The sequence below is a fragment of the Sipha flava genome, unplaced genomic scaffold (assembly GCF_003268045.1).
Source record: "Sipha flava isolate LNK unplaced genomic scaffold, YSA_version1 175_pilon_pilon, whole genome shotgun sequence".
Classification (NCBI taxonomy): domain Eukaryota; kingdom Metazoa; phylum Arthropoda; class Insecta; order Hemiptera; family Aphididae; genus Sipha; species Sipha flava.
The window spans coordinates 597,147-615,095 of NW_020272033.1; the positions used below are offsets into that span (position 1 = coordinate 597,147).

Consider the following 17,949-nt stretch of genomic DNA (forward strand, 5'->3'; position numbering starts at 1 on the left):
ACTTTCTATCGTTGAAAATATGTTTCTATCGTGAATAATGTACAAACGATTACTGTAAAGTCCAGTGGCTGCGTCCACACATATAGGCACTACCAGTTATTTTAACCAGTAATACCCGATTGAGCACGGTCGTTATCAGCCGACCTTTTTGACGACCCGATTGAGCAAGGTAAAAAAAAAATATTGTGTACAACGTTGTCAGATTGAAAATTAACTATTAGGAGGCTGGCAACACACTAGTGTTATTTTACCGCGCTGTAATTTTGCTGCGCGTTTTGTTAAAGTAAATTAAAATAAATAGAGCACAACACACGAGTGTCATGCAGTAAAATTATGGCGCAATATTTCGAAAACTGTCGCGTGCACCTTGACTTTACCGTACGTTAAAAATACTGCTATAAAGGCTTATCGTGAGTACTCTGAATTTAAAAATGCTGACAACCTACTTAAATACCTAACCTATTGAAAGTTGAAAATAAGTATTTAGGGAAAAAAATTTAAATTTTTACCTTTTTTTTTATATATATATATATTTAAAGTTTTCCTAACATTCATCATATAAACTTAGATGTAAAGAATTAAACTTTTTGACATTTTGTAAATTGGATCAACGTATGGTATAAGTAGTTAGAACTATGGATTTAAAATGTACGGAAGAATAACAATTTTTACATAACGAATCAATTAACAGTTAAAATAATATATAAAACAAATATACATAATATATAATAGTAGTTATTAGGGACTTAAGACGTCATGAGGATGGCCACATTGAAGTCTACGATTGTTCGGACGGGTATTCAACCTATAATGCTGTGGACCACTTGCTTTTGGTAATTGATTGAAGAAGCTTACCGATAGTTCCTTGATATAGTTTTTGATGGTTAGTTATTTAAAATCTGAGTGCAGTGCATCGTTTCGAACAAACCATGGAGCATTTGAGATTAAGCATTTAACTTTTTCATGACAATTGTATAAATGCTACTTTTAGAAAAAAAAAATGTAATTATAACATGTGATTAAAATTCAATAAAAGAGTTTTAATTATAAATAAATACGAGTATATTCAATTGTATTTTATTTTGTAATAATAATATGGACGCACCGAGCTCTGTACACCAACAATATAAAAAATGCGAAAAAAAAGTGTCTTGTCGTTTTTCTATTGGAAAGTTATTTCTTTTAGGAAACCTGAACCGTAAAAATTTTAAATTATGAAATAATCGTTACAAATCTAAAATTGAATTACATAATAATTATAAAAAAATCTTGAAGGCACAGTAATACGGTGCACCGAATAATATTCTATGGTACAAAGCGGCAACGTCACACCCATTTTCGTGCTCAATCGTGTGGTTTTTGAGTTCTTTTTTGGTTCCTATTGTTTGATTGCAACCGTGCTCAATCGGGCTACTAAAAAGATCAATCGTGCTCAATCGGGTTCCAGCCATTTTAACAATAGAATGACGTATCTGCTGTACATCCAATTAAATTTAACCACCTCTACAAATGGCGAACGTAAATTCAAATATTTTTCGGCGGGCCCGTACACCTACTTACTCAACCACGCACATTTACGATTACTTTAAGTCGGGCTTACATTGGTAGAATATTTGATATAGTACGCTTACCTATTATTTTAACTTTACTAGTTTTAGTAGAATAACAGTTTACGCAAAACTAGTGATCTGGTAGAAGAGAGTACAGTATGAAGACATTTTACTTTACTGTACCAAAATAAACTAGATTACATCAGTAGAATTGTGATAGAGTACAGTTAAAACGGCGATGAAAGCAAGTAGAGTGATAAAGTACTCCTCTCTACCGATTTCTATCTTTAGTACTCTGCCTATGCTATCCCTGAGTGTTTAACATTAAGCAACTCTTCCGTCGTACTGTACCAAATACTCTTCCAAACTCGTTTCGGATCGTTTACCGATTGTTCAACGATGGTAAGCCCTCGGATGTTTATATACTCCTCAAAACGACTGTAATATTTATGCATTCGTGCACTAAAAAAAAAAAAAAAATACCAAACACTCAGAAAAAACGTATTCCACCTTTAGTATTATGATTCGTAAGCGTTCGTCGTAACGTTAAACCGCGTCCACGCTAGCGTAACAAAACGACGAGCATGTGTTCGCGAACAAGATTCGTGTGTAACAAATGGGCGAACTTGTAACATTCCAACGAACAAATCGGCGGTCCGTCAGTTGTCGGTATTTCGACGTAACATCAAAGGATGTTACGACAGGTATGAACACGTCTTCGAACATTTTCAGGGACACACAAAATCAAACTAATATTATTTACAAACAGCTTTTAAGATTAGTTAACTGCCGACAGCCATTGCAGCATAGTCATTATGCATAACATTTAGAATATTTGATTACAATAGTTAAGTATTATACCCATTTAACTCGTATACGTCTACACTCAACGATAGACCGAACTACTACGAAGTTATTCGGAAAAGTTATTCGAGTTATAAGGCAATTTACTGGTTAGCTATTCGCGAACCTACGCGAACGTACACACATATTTTTTGATTGTTACGCTAGTGCGGACGCGGCTGACCCGACCGACGGTGGGTCGCCAGCAGTGGGCGCACAACAACTTGTCGTCGTTCTCATTGGCCGCGCGATTATGTTACGCAGAACATGTACGTGTTCGACCTGTCGGCGAACCGATGGGACCAAATGGAAACGTTGCCCGACAGCCGCTACGGGCACCGTCCGTCGGACCGCGTCAACTTCGGGTGGACGCAGTGCCCGACCGACAAGCATCACGTGTACATGACCGGCGGCCACGACACCGAAGAGTTCTCGCCGGAGGTGTGGCGCCTGGACCTGCGCACGGCTCGGTGGTCGTACGTGACGTCGCACCGCAACTACGGGCCGCCGTGTCCGCACCGCGTGGCCGTCTTGCCCGCGGGCACGATCATCTACGTGATGGACGACCCGCAGGTCGCGCGGCTGATGAGGACGGTGTCCGAGCACAAAGTCACGCCGGAGCAAATAGCGTACGCCTGGCTGCCGCTGGGCGACGTCCGGGGGACGACCGCACCGATTCCGGGGCCCAGGAACCGCTGTTCCGTCTGCCAACTGTTCCGGTGCCATGTCCGTCGCGTATTGCGTCGTCAATAACGGACGGCGACGTTTACCGGTCGTCCGGGCGGTCCCGTGTGCGCCCGTAAACGTACGCGGCACGTATTGCCGTTCGCCGGTCGAATGCCATCACCGTTTTCAACCGATTTCACGTGTTCCCGTCCGATCACCGACCACCATACGCAATATTTTTTTTGTATTTTATTTTTTATTTTCGTTTTGAAACGATTTAGGTCGCGATGCTCCGATCGTACACTTTTGTCCGTGTTTTACATTTTGTGAACGTTTAAAAAGAAAATATACAACCGAATCATGGTTTTGTAAACATATAAAATCAATATTTTTATTTCCATTGTGTGTACCTCTTCGTCGCCTCTATGAAACTGCAACTGCAGACGTCAAGTGTACGTACCATAAGTCGTACTATATCTGCACTACTTGCGGTCGAGAATCCTCGTAATGACTTACTAATTAGCTTTGCAAGCCGAGACTGCGCACTATTTTAGTTGATCAGTGCATTTTTATCGGAAAATAAAATAGGATAAAAACACCACTCTTGTTTTGAAATGAAAATATTACATTTAAAATTGCCTGATACCTTTTAGCCAAATTTCGGAGACTTCAGATCAATTTGAATCGTTCTGTTTATAACAATTTCCTTCGATGAAGTCGTTATGAAAGTAATCTCCGATTACAGAACGTAACATATTGTTATATTTATTTAAATTAAATCAATGTGATTTACTCACAATTCATGCCTTAGTGACTTCACTTACAGACAAACGTGGTAAACCGAAATAAATTTTTCCCATTTTTTTCATATTATCCACTATCGTATTGAATTATTTGATTAATATAAAATAAAAATACTTTGAAAATGCCGAGATAAAACTGTACAGTTTATTTAAATACTTATTTAAAGAAAAGTCCGGACAAAAAGTTTGGTTTTTGTTTAGGGTCAATACCAGAACTACCAAACCTATGTCCATGATGGCACTTCAATAACATTCGACATTTTACTGACACAACTGTTATGTTCAGTATTAAAATACATAATTTGAAAATATAAAGAAAAGAAATTTTTTAAAAGGTAGATTAGTATTTAATATCCATAAAGAATATTATTAATTAGTGTAGTAACTGTTTTAGATTAAATCAAGAATAAATGTTTTAAATTAATATAAATTGTACAGCTTTGTTTTTAGAGATACTTATACTAGTTATACTTATTATACTGTCACTTTCCCCAAAGATTAATCAGTTATCTAACCATCAGTCAAAGGTTAAGTAGATATAATGAGATGATGTTTTAGTACTTATTGATTTGTTAAAAGGTTGATGTAATACTGTTGATTATAAACACATTTGTGTATATATTATGTACAGTGGCGGATTGAGATAATTTATATTAGGAGTGCACATATTAATTCAGACCGCCCACCTACATTTTAAACACTACCACTACCACTAAAGGCACCCACAGGTGGGAGAGGGACCATGCGTCCTCCCCAATTTAGTGGCCACTATAGAAGAAAAAAATCTGGGAGGGAGAAAATAGACAAAAATTAAACAAATAATCAGTATGTTATATTAGTTTTCGAATGGTTATTATGTGCGTTTTTACATTTGCCCCATAATATAAATTAAGATTGGAGCTGACGTAAATAATACAATATAGGTAGGTACGCAACTAAAAATTTATGGGGAAAATGAAAACGAAACAAAATAACAATGTATTAAGGCAAAATAATTTATTCTTAATTGCTTTTATACTTATATATATATATATATATATATATATATATTTCAATTAGCTATAGTCGGTCATAGCGAATAGACGTGTTTCTCTCTGCGTTCGCTGCGTCATCATTTAGATTAGTTTTATCAACTTGTTTAATTTTATTTAGTGCATTAATATGTTATCATTTCGCCTTTCGGTCAGTGTCTCACGTAAACTAAAATTGTCAACATATATTTAATTATTAAGAGTATTGTCTTACACTTTATACCTGCTTTTCTCTTCATTACTCATATCAATTATTTCAATGTATTAGAACATTCAAACGAATACGATGTTGGAAATTTTACTATTGATGATTCAGATACCGAGCGTGCAATCGATTATAATCACGACTCTGATAGTGATAATGAAAACAACTGTCCTGATATTGAAAGAATTAATGTTGGTTCAGTGTTAACCAACTATTACAATACTAATGAACATAGAAACTATAATAATTTTTGTCTACCAAAACACATGACTTGTGTAGCACATTCTCTAAATTTTATTTCTACTACAGATATATCTAAAATTTCTGATGACAATTATAATCGTTTATCTAAAACTACTTTTAACAAGCTACAAGCTTTTTGGAATTTAGTTAGTAGAAGTTCAGTAGCTTCTGATAAAGTCTATGAACATTGTAACTGTAAGTTTCCCATTCCAGTTATTACTAGATGGAACTCTAAATATGATGCTACTCAAAAAGTGTTAATACACAAAAAGAAATTGGATAATTTATTTGATGTATTAAAGTTAAATAAATTCAAACCTAATGAGTGGTTATTTTTGGAAGAATACTGTCTTTTGTTGAAACCATTATCAAATTCAATGGACAAGTTACAAGGAGAGAAAAATAGTTATTTAGGTTATGTTGCTCCTACATTAATAGTTTTGAGAAAATTGTTAATTCAATCAAGTAATGTAAAATATTGCAAACCATTAGCTTCAGCATTAATAAGTTCTCTAGAAAAAAGATTTAACTACATTTATGATTTAAGTAATGCAAAAAGCAAAGATTTTATTCTTGCCTCAATAAGTCATCCGAAGTTTAAAATGTCCTGGGTTCCAGTAAGGTACATAAGTTTATGTAAACAATTATTTTTGAATGCATGTAATACATTTAAAGATGAAAATTCTGTATCTGAATCTGCATCTGATAATGCAGACAGTGATTCTAGTGATGAATTTTACAGCAATTTATCTGGAAATTTAACTACATATTTTCATCCGTCCGAAGATGGTGATTCAGCTGAAATAGATACAAATGTTTCCAATACAGCTGGTGCTGAAGCATTGACATATCTTAACTCAAAGAAAAAAGAAGTAATGTCAGTTAATGATGTTCCAATTGTTAAGCAAATATTTTTTAAGTATAACACCACCTTGCCGTCGTCAGCTCCGGTTGAAAGACTGTTTAGCAAAGCTATACAGGTGTTAACTCCCAGACGTAATCATCTTAGTGATGATGTGTTTGAAATGCTTTTATGTTGCAAGTCTACTGAATGATTTTTTTTTTTTTCAAATAAGTAGAGAAAACTTATTAAATTATGTTAAATTAGTAAATAAATTTTAGTAGAAGTAAGCCATGTTAAAAATGTTTAAAATATGTATCAAGTACCTATTTGTATATAATTGTGTTGCTTAAAATTAAAAGATTTTTTTCATATGCAATTATATTTAAAAGTGTATTAATTATAACATAATAATGTTCTTTTAAATAAAAGTTTTATTATTGTTTATACCTTAAAAATAAGACTTGATTTGTAGTAGATAGTAGTAAGTTACTAGCTGTAATTTATTATTCTATGCTTATATACAACAATTAATATTAATACCTATTTTATACGTATTATTCATCCAGATCTCTCTGCTCTATTAAAAGGACATTGAATTCTGTGGCTGTGTTGGTTATGAAAATAGAACAGTTAAACATCTATTTCGAAAAATATAAATTTTCATATTATACAATTTATCTTAATTTTATCTAGATAAAATGGTTGTTTAATTATCTTTATCTAGATAAAATATTTATTCTTTATCTTTATCTAGATAAAAATTTAGTTATCTATTCCCAAAACTGTCAATTATAATCATACAGCGAATACCTACGTGTAGTTAAAGAATGGACACTTTTAAATTCGTCATTAACAATACTGTAAAAGGGAGAGAATAGTAACAATTAAATTTGCAATAAATCAAACGGATATTCATAATTTTCAACTGATTTGTTAGCTTATAAAATATTATGCTGGCAGCATGTAAATTGTTGTTTGGTCGCTTATTAGGGAATTCACCATCATATTGATTGCTAAAAAAAAAAAATGCTATATTGTTATTCGTTGACATCGAACATTTATAATAGTTGATTTTCACGATTGCAAAATAATATTTTACTATATTTTATTTTTTATTTTATATTATATTATATAATTACGTTGTTATTGAATATTGTATATTTTCGTCATCCCGATGGTCGCTGTCGAACTGTATACTTATGATTTGGTTATGGTTTATGTTTTATTATTTTATTTTGTGGTCGTTGCTCGCCATTTTATTACATTTCATTTTACGTTTTATGTTTGAAAGTAGTAAAGTATCTATTATTAAACATGAATATAATAAATTATATACCTAAATAATTTTTTGAAAATTATTCCTAATAATACCAAATAGTTTATATATTATAATATACGATAAAAATAAAAATGTATTGCAAATACATGTACAAGTATATTTACCACCAGTTTCGATATAAAAAAAACCATCACCGATTTATTTATAAACGCATCATTGTATAAGGCTGAGGCCACACGGACGCACTTAGTACGCGCGTTGCGACGGACGTACTATTTAACGCGCGCGCTAGAGCGGGCACACGAGCGTCGATATGACGTCCGTTAAAAATTTGTTATTATTTTTTGTATATAGTATCTACTTGGTTGTAAAGTTGTAAAGACGTATTTATACCATATACTATATACGTATTTTATACGTTTTCATACTATTTTCACAAAGTTTTTTTTAAATATGGACCCAGACGAAGTTTTTTCCTTTAGTTCTTTAACATATTTATACCTAAAACAAAAACGGACTAAAAGGGAACATTGGGTTTATCCAATTAATTGTGAACGATATAAAAATGGTCGTTACGTGAAGTTGTACTATAAACTTCGAAAAGATATGTTGCCATAATAATTATTATTGTGCTTATAATAATAATAATTATAATTATTTTTGTATAGTATTATAATTAATTATTATTATTATTACACGTGGACGGGTGATTAGAAACGTCTGGATAACGTGCGTACTGCATACGAAAGTGCGCCCGTGTGACCACGCAGCTGACGTTCACATTTTAAAACAATACAAATTTAATTTTGGCGTTGATATTTTCGACGTCCGTTGTACGTGCGTCGAAGAGGTAATACGACGATAAAATTTGACGTCCGTATTAACGTGCGTTAAGGTACGGTTTCCAAGGCGCGGCTAACCGCGGCGGCCGATCGCAGCGACCAGCCACGCGATCAGCCGCCGAAGTCTGACTGGTTTCCTAGACATACAAATCGCCGCGGCTTTAAACATAATATCATTATATGTTTAGTCGTTCTTCGCATTTTGTTGTGTTAAAACGTATATTTTAAGTGTTAAACCATGTCCGATTTAATGTGTGTTTTTAATAATAACAAAATGATCATTGATTTGCTTGAAGAAGAGGAGGAAGAAGATAATTTATTTTTACGTTATTACTTAAATCTAAATAAAAGGAAACCAACTAAGGTTTTATTTAATAATCGTGTATCTGAAGGTTATTTTGAAATTTTGATAAATAGACATTTATTTGAAAATGAAACAAAATTTCGAGAGTTTTTTCGCATCAATCACAACCAGTTTAATTTCATATTATCTTTAGTTGAATTCAATCTTACGAAACAACCTTCAAATAGAGTGAAAACCCCCATTTTTGCAGCAGAAAAGTTGGCGATTACCTTGAGGTATGTGTACATTTGTTTAAAAATAATATGTATAGGCTAATAATAAATTAATACGTAATATTTTTGTAGATATATGGTTACTGGTGAATCTTTTCGTTCATTGTCATTTGGTTTTCGTGTTTGTCACAGCTATATAAGCAAAATTGATCAACAAACATTGGCCGTTTTGAAAACAAAATTAGTTCTAATTTTTATACTTAATCCAAGTACTATCGATTTCAAATCCAAAGCTGCAGAATTTAGTTGCAAATGGAATTTCTCTAACTGTATTCTTTAACTAATTTTGGAAATATTCATTTTTGCAAACAATAATATGTGATTTGTTATGAACTAATTTAATATTATATCAAGCCATAAACTAATTTGGAAAAAAAATTAATTTAACTTTTATTTAGCACCACTGGTATCGAATGTAACAAACAAAATATATAGTAATAATTTGTAAATTATTATGACCGATGATGGTTACTAATGTGTATGAATATGTTTCAATAATTTTATATTATTATTATCTTATTACTGTAAACATGCAATTTACATTTTTATCTTGCGTCTCGGTGTCTTCACGTGTCTGTGTTTGTTTTCCAGCGGGAATTAGTGTATATTTAGATATTAATACATTACAATGTCCATAAATATTTATTTTAAAACATATTATTATTTATCATTTATACCCCACTGTGTTTTAATACAGATAAGGAATGACATGCATAATTATTTATTCTACATAATTTAACTATGATTATTAAATTTATATTTATGATGAATATGTACCTTCGTTCGTACTCTAATCCATCAAGAAATGAAACGTGTGCTGCCAAAGGCCATACTTTTTTTGATGTTCTAGATGAACCTGTGACCAATTTACGTTTGTTTCGATTATAAGTATCTCTTATATTTTTCCAACGTTTTTTACATTCATCTGCTATAATAAAACCACCATTATTATTTTATTTTACATTAATATGAATATGTGTATAATATTAAATACGATAACGAGTTAACCGATAGTTATTATTATTATTAATTCAACAATTTTGTATCATGGTGTACCAAAAAAATAACCAATAAATTGAATGTGAAAATAATTTAAACTACTTACCGGATTTGCCAATTTTCAAGCCAATTTCTTTCCAAATATCATCTTTTAGAATTATATCTTTGTACTTTAAATCAGCACTGTCGTATAAAACAGGATTTTTCCGGACTTCCTCTAAAAGTATATCCTCGTGTTCCGACAAAAACACAATTTTTGATATTATTATATTATAATACTAAAATATTATTATAATTCAATACTAGAATATTTGTTCAATTATGGTAGTATATAATATATGTATATACTACTATCAGCGACTGCAAAAGTTTTAACACTATTTTCGACTAGAGTGGCCGGCGGCTGTCGCGATACACTGCTCTCGTCGCGGTAGAGCCGCCGGCCGCGGCGGCTCTAGCTCAGTCGCGAACTGCAGCCGCGCCTTGGGAACCGTACCTTTACTCGTTTGTCTGCTCCCATAACCGATAATGTAGTCCTACGACGCGCGTCAAAAAGTACGTGCGTATCGACCCATTTTGTACGCTCGTGTGGCCCCAGCCTAATATTACATATATAATGTTTACTTTTACTTTTAGTATACTAACTTATTTATTACTAAATGTCTCGATAGGGTGTCCCAGTAATATAGGTCTAGGAATAGGTAGGTAGGGGTGAACGATTCAAATATCGGCGAGCATGAAATAAACTTACGGTTTTTTTTTATTTTCTTGGCAATAATCATTGCGAAGTCTATGCTCAGAAAATGAGAAGTTCCGTTAATTTTTATGTACTAACATTATTAACCTCTCAATATGACATTATTGACTACTCAGTAATCACATATTGATATCGCATACAGTTACTTCGTTCAACCTGGCGTTAAGCGTCCATAACACATCTCTGAGAAGTCAACAGGTACTTATTCGTAACTTCTCAACCGTCAGTGTGACAACTATGCGACTACTATGCTATAGGATTTTGCACACCGGGAACGATCTAACTATACACATAATTAATAATTTAATTTTTTACGTTCCCTACCTATATAATAGAAAACACGTCAAAAACAATAAGGTACTTAGAGTGCGGATTTGTATGTATTTACATATTTGTTGAAAATAATAATATTCGAATGATTCATTTTTATAAATATATTCCATGACTATCCGATAATTTTAAGCTATAGCTATTACATATTTTTGTTAAATATTCATTTATTTACAAAATTAGTACTGTATCGCCGTTATGTATTATGTGTTATCTTCTTCAGTCCGTCCGTGTGCTAATAATAGTCACGAGTTGCAACTCTCCATAGTCCACACTAGTGATGGGAACAATCGAGAGAAAATACTCGAAATACTCTATTGTTCCATGTAATCGATTGTTGTCGATTGTTTTGAAAATCATCGAGGATTCTCTCGGAATCAAAATCAGTTGAAATAATCGAGTGAAAAATGCTCGATTACTCATACACTCGTTTAGTTCCGAGTTATTCTCTCGGTAACAAAATCCTATATCAGTTGAAGTAATCGAGTGAAAAGTGCTGGTTAGGTTAGATAAGGTCTAAAGGTGCGTACTCACGAGCGAACATTGTACGACGTTCGAAGTGAACTCACTCGAACGCGAACGAGCACGCATGAGCATTCGGACGAATTCTGTTTGTTCGTGTGGACACATATTGTATGTGCGACGCACAAAATATACTATTCGTAGCTGTTCGGGCCCATTCCAAAGTCGAGTACAGTAATTGTTAACATACTTTAGTATCGAAACGTAGTGTTTTGGTTTAAATACAAAAAAAGTGTTACAAAAACAATTTTTCAAGTATAACAATTCTTTAATTATTATTTTATTGGTGAATAATGAGTAATCATTTACAAGTTGCAAGTGCAGCATTTATTGTAATGTATGAACTTATGAAAATCAAAGAAAAAAAGTTCGACGTAAAAGACGTTTTTGGAGATCAAAACTTTACATCGATAATGAAAATAGAGGAGCTAATTTGTTAAATAGTATGTAGTCTGATGTACACAGTTTCCATTTTCAAAGTTTTACAAGAATGTCATAGTCGGCATTGGATCATCTCTATCAGCTAAAAAACAATGCATGGCGTCGAAACCAAACCATTTTGAGTGATATATGTCGTTGGCACCTTTTAAAAATAATATTATAAGTAGGTAGGTACTTAATTTCTAAATTTTCATTCTAATTATTATTAATTATTAATTTTTAATCTTTACCTTTTCCAGTTCCATAACTTTTTTTTACTTTTGCTTTTTCTCTACGATATGATCCCTGTAAGCTTAATATTTTTTTTTAATTTCCTCAACCGGTCTTTTCATTTCTTTTGCCAAATGACACCAAGCATCATGTTTGGCATTTTTTGAAAAATATGATGGATTTTTCGAGTCCCACAACACTTCTTGCAATCTAAATGCTTCAATTAAATTCAAGCAATCTTTGCTATCCCAATCCATTTTCAAATAGATAATAAAAAAGTGTAAGTTAAGTACTTATTTATTTATTATTTTATAACGCACGTTTGAATTAACTAATATACCGTCCAAACGGTGACATGAATGCTCGCGGTGTTCCTTTGAACATAACTGAAAAACCGACAGTGATCGGTTCGTCGTGCGAGTCTATTCGACCTATTCAGCGAACGTTTTCGAACGCTCGCGAATGCTCGCGAACGTCGTCTATACGTTTATGAGCGAATAAAATGGTACTAATTTATTATTGCCATACCAGCAATAATAATTAGATTTGGATATTCTAACTCCCAACACCCAGTTTTGATTATTTAAAATTATAATATATAACATATTTTAAAGTTTAAAAATTTAATTAGGTATTTTATCATTGAATCCAACAATTCAAATTCTTAATCACTGCTTGTAAAGATGCATTCATTAAATTAAATATTACAAATGTAGTAGTTTAAAATTGACAAATTTTAATGGTATGATATTGTGATATTATATTTTATTTTAGTTTTTATCCATTTTTAGTCACAATAATATTTTTAAACAGTAATTTAAATATTTTTTAACTTTTTTTTTTTACTTTAGAACGTTTTTTTTCTTTATTTACTTTATATTGATTTGTAATTTAATAAGTATCAATTTTTATTGTTTTAAACAAGAATGTAGTTTTATTTTATTTATATGAAGTTGATAATAAACTAAAATATTCCCAAAAAAATACATGTTTAATTTTATGGTTCATTCATATATGGTATATAATTAAAATGTATTATGGTTAATGTATTTATTATAAGTAATACAACGTACTTATTAGTTGAATTATTGTTCAAACGAACGAGCGATTTCATAATATAATATTACACTAGGTACTACCTACTAGAATTTTAAATTTTTATTCAGTAATCAGTAAATAGTTACTATCAACTACGAGTTATTACTCGTAAGTACTAACCGAGAGATTTTTTTCAAGTGAATCTCTCGATTGTTAAATCTTCTCGATTATTAACGTCTTGATTGTTGAAATCACTCGATTGTACCCATAACAAGTCCACACCATGCAATCATATATGGCTAAAAATTATAGGTATTAATCATGGCAAAGCTTAATATTGTATAATGTACATATTTATGCATTGTATGTGATCGTTATCGGCGTTATCACATATTATCGACAGTGCTGCAATGCTGTACGCGTTTCGATAAAAGTATATTTAATTTCATTATTTGTCGTAGACTCGTAAAGCCGGTCCCACACGACACGGGTACTTTACGAGCGTATACTCGGCGAGTGTACTTGCCAAGTTTGTACGATGTACGATGTTTGTAATTATGTTGCTCCTACACGACTCGTGTCGTCACACGACTCGTAATCGCCAACAATTAACAATAAATAATAGTCTATTTTGGGGGAAAATCCAAAATTAAATTTCTTATCAGCACGAGTCACTCATGTTGTATCCGACACCGACGGGAAATCGCGAGTGACTCGGCGAGTAAAAATAATCGTCGTGCTTTACGATTAAATACCTCACACACGACTCGCAAAGTAGTACGATTAACGAATATTCGCCGATTACACGAGTCGTGTGGGACCGGCTTTAGAGAAGTGTCCATGTGTCTTCGTGTTTTTCGTATTTGTTATTTGTATGTGTTTTTTTAGTTTTTAATTAATACTGTGTTTAGTTAAAAATGCTGAAAATTGCTCCTAAAAAAAGAGACCTCGTAATGAGGTATGTGCGGGATTTTCCGGAAGAAATGTTTCGTAGTGATTCAAATATTTTGTACTGTGATGCATGTGATAAAGCCACAAGTGACAAGTGTAATAAATGTTAATAATCTAATGTAGTTGTATGATTTATATTTAAGTACCTAGGTACTTATTTTGTAATGTTTTTTCAAGAATAAAAACTTTTTTTTTTGCATATCTTGTATTTTTATTATATATTTTGATAAAAATAAATACATATATAAGTACATATTTTTAATTTTAAATACATATATATCCGCACCTTATTTATCACTAATTAGATAATGAAACAAAAATTATAAAAAAAAATACCTTTCCCCCCTTGACAAATTCTTACGGACGCCCTTGCTTGCATCTGTTCATCGTCTTTGCCATTCGTGATAACTGCCTGTTGTAGCCTCTGCATGTAATTGAAATTCTTAATAATATTAATATATGTTCAAGCATTTTGAAATTGTGATTAATAATAGTTAGTTGGTTTTTGAAATTTCCGAAATGTTCCCTTGGTCAAATTGCTCTCTTATTCGGGAGGTTCGATGGTTGAGGTGATTGTACACCATCAGGCACCTTATGTGCATTACTTTTGTGCACACTGTGAAACAATTAAATACAATTTTGGATAGAATATTGATATGCTATTCTGATAATCATAGAGATGTGAAAGCAATATTGTTTTATTTTTAGCTATTTAAACCAATGCTTCCCAGAAGGGGCGATATCGTCCCCGGTGGGTGGTGAGCTCGTTTCGGGAGATTGGGGGGCAGTGAGCTCGTTTTGGGTGATTAGGGGGTGGTGAAATTTTTTCCCTTCCAAAGCAACGTACCAAAATTTAAATGTAATTGTTTTCCGTTTATCGATTTCTAAAATAAATTCGTGATTATGAAATATAAACTACATATATCAGAGGCAGTGTGTTATTATCTAATAACGGAAAAAATAAATCGACTAGACATCGTCAAAAGAGGAGACTAACGGCTTCAGCTCATAAATTTTAAACCAAACGTAAAAAAATTGGCTTCAAATCACCAAGCATTTCATTGACCAATACATTTTAAAACATTTAAATTATATTTAAACATAAATTTTACATTTTATTTTTATTATATTTACATTTATATCTATATTATTTATTATTCAATTGTAATCATTTCATGTATACTATTTTTATTTTTATTTTAATGAAGTGAAGGGGAGGGGGCGATGAAAAACATTCTACTTCTTAGGGGGGTGGCAGTTTGAAAAATGTTGAGAAGCACTGATTTAAACGTACATTTAATTTTTAACAATTTATGCCAAAAAAATTATTATTACTATGAACATAAATGAAACATTGAAAAAAAAAGAAATAAAAAAATAATATTTCATATTTTTGCGTGTATTTTAATATTTGGTATCTATATAAGATTTACATTCAACTTTCTATATCTATCTTAATTAAATGATAGAATAATAATATAATAATAATATAATAATATAATACTATAATGATATTATTTTTTTTTTAAAAATCAACTTAATTAAATAATTTTTTAAAAAAAATTCAAGAAAACTAAAAATGTTTTAAACTTAAAATACATAATGATAACAAAATGAAAAAATAAGAACCTTACATTTGAATATAAAATCAACTTACCAGTACACTTCAGCATTTTATGTAAACGGAACAAACATCTCTCATTGCAAAATACGCATTTCTCCAAGGAATATTTTATGGTTGAAACGCAGATGTGATGACCAATCATCAAACAATATGGCATTTCGTCCGACATTTGATTGCCTTAACCTTAAATAGTAAGATCAAAAATTATTATTAAGATTTTAAAATTGATTAGACTTTTTAATATTTTAATGTATAATGCTACAAGATCGCGACTTATTGATATCGTATATACCTGATGATTGTTTTTTAATTATAAACCGGTCGTATATTACAAATATAATACTCCTGGCTGTACATGTATTTATTTATTTATTTTATTTATATACTCTATTATTAATCATTATCATGATCAATATTCAAATAGTTATCTAAAAATAAAAATACGAATTTTTTCGGAATCTTTTTTGCTGTTATTTAGATATTTTTAATGATCTTTACGGATGAAGGTCACTTATAGTTAAATGCTGAAGATATGAAAAAAAAGTTTGATATACTAATTAAATAAAATTTAATTTTCTACAAATAATATTATGAGTAAAAATATTATCGAATAAACAGTTTTGTTGCTATAGTTAAATTTCTCAGTTTAATTACAAGAATATTATATAAATTATAATTAATAAAATTAATATAAAAATTTTTTTTTTAAACCTTCACGACTGCAGCCGGAAAATGTTCTTGAACAACCAGAAAAATATATTAAATTATTAGGTATTTTTGATTGAAGATTCGATTGATTCTTTATATTTACTTGTAAAGTAAATTGTTTATGTTCTTCATTTTTGGAAAATTTTTGATTATATTCCTCCATCAAATTAACACCTATTTCTTCTACATCGTTAAAATTTTTAATGACGATATAACTTCTTTAGCTTGTTTATATTCTTCTATGTCTTTCCATGTACTTGGATCTGCTCATAAAAATATATCAGAAATTTGAAACCGTGCAAATAGTTTCCACGATTTATTAGTTAATAAATCAAATGGATGATCTTTATTTAAAAAATGAGTTAAGTCATCAAACTTTAAATATAATTTTTTTTCGATTCCTCATTTCTTCCTCATTGTCATAACTATATTGTTCTTTCCCTTCTAAAATGTAGTTTCCCATACGTTGTTTTGTTTCATTATTAACACGATCGTCAAATATAGAAAACACGGCACATTCCTCGTTCAAATACCATAAATATTTAATACATTTACTTATGGTGACTTCTCCTAATTTACCATTGTAGTTTTTTAGTTTTTTTAAAAACAACAAATCATTCATGGGTTCTGTAACTGGATTTGGTGCGGTGATCCACTCTTGAATATAGCATTTAACAATGAAAAAACAAACTTCTTCGAGAGTGAGTTTTGTTCTCTTGTAATAATTTTAAATTGATCACTGAATAATACAATTTTAATACAATAAATGGCTTTTGCCATCCATCGTGCCAAGTGATAAACACCTGGTTGTCTAAATTTAATTCCACGAGGAGATGAACCTCCTAGAAATATTAAAACCAGCTCAAGAAATTCTCTGTAGTCATATCTCGGGAAATTATTGTTTAATCTTTATATACAAAATAAAGAGATGTAATTTATAACGTCTTTCAAATTTTTAAGCGAATTTTAAAAAGTAAAATATATTCTAAAATCGCTTAAATCTATATTTTTAAATAAGGGTATGTCAGGGCTATTCAAAATAGTAATCTTCAAATGAGCAAACATAGCTTGCAAAACTATCTTAAATATATGATGACGTCACGCGAAAAATAAAATATCATGGTTTAATAATTTTTCTAAAAGAATACATTCCTCATTAAGACAACCACTATTACTTGCTGTGGTATCATATACAAACGCCTAAACTTTATCCACCAAATTCCAATCTAATAATAAACTGTACACCTCCGAAGATATTTTTTCTTCAGTACCTGAAGTTAGAGCAGAAACCCCTAAAAGCTTTTTTACATTCAAAGCCAATAAAATTACAGGAAATCTATCTATATTTTCTTTACTTGATATATCGGGCAATATTTTATAATCCCAGTGTACAATTATATAATTTAAATTTTGATCAATAAATATTAATTTAATAGCTTCAGATGACTACTTACGAAAATGTTCACGGGCTCGTTTAATAGTTGATC

The 17,949-nt window shown here is 31.2% G+C and overlaps 1 pseudogene; it reads right to left on the reverse strand.

Moving 5' to 3' along the window:
* Positions 1 to 11,972: 11,972 nt before the first annotated feature.
* Positions 11,973 to 12,467, reverse strand: LOC112680252 (annotated as a pseudogene).
* Between the last annotated feature and the right edge of the window lie 5,482 nt (positions 12,468 to 17,949).